Raw genomic sequence first — 548 nt, forward strand, 5'->3', positions numbered from 1 at the left:
ACAAGCCTTAATGGTAGAGTTATCGTTGTCGTCGTTAAACGTAAAATTTTATACCGAGTTCTTCTCCCCGCGGCGTGCGTCCGATTCTCGATAAAAACGATCGTAAACGAAACCCTCTCCTCTGTTAAATATCCGATAATTCAACTCGACTGGATCTCGTCAGTGTCGCCGCGCGAATTTCTTACTTCAACCGAATCACCTCTTCGCGAGACCGAGGCCTATATAAAGATAGCCACAACGTGTATCCTTCGAAAAACATCGAACGAGTTTTGTATCCACTCCGCCGAATATCGGGAATCGGAAACGACTAAAAATCCTCCTCCAGTGTCGCCACGATGCCCTCTCTCCTAGGTAACGGCGGAATTCACGACTATGACGAAAATTTCGGGGTTCGATGGGGTTGCGGAGGAATGGCCGAGCAGGACACGGTATCCATGGGCACGAAATAAAACGAGTCGAAGATCTGCATAATTCATGGGGGGAAAAAGGGATCGCTGTTTTGGGGTTAGCCGCCGCCGCCGCCGCCGCCGCCGCGGCGTTCGTCCTTC

General features: G+C 50.7%; 1 protein-coding gene across 1 annotated transcript in view; it reads right to left on the reverse strand.

Moving 5' to 3' along the window:
* LOC102677882 (neurobeachin) overlaps window positions 1-548 on the reverse strand; it is a 240681-nt gene that overhangs the window by 32407 nt on the left and 207726 nt on the right. The gene's annotated exons all lie outside the window — the stretch shown is intronic.

The sequence above is a fragment of the Apis dorsata genome, unplaced genomic scaffold (assembly GCF_000469605.1).
Source record: "Apis dorsata unplaced genomic scaffold, Apis dorsata 1.3 scaffold_133, whole genome shotgun sequence".
Lineage (NCBI taxonomy): Eukaryota > Metazoa > Arthropoda > Insecta > Hymenoptera > Apidae > Apis > Apis dorsata.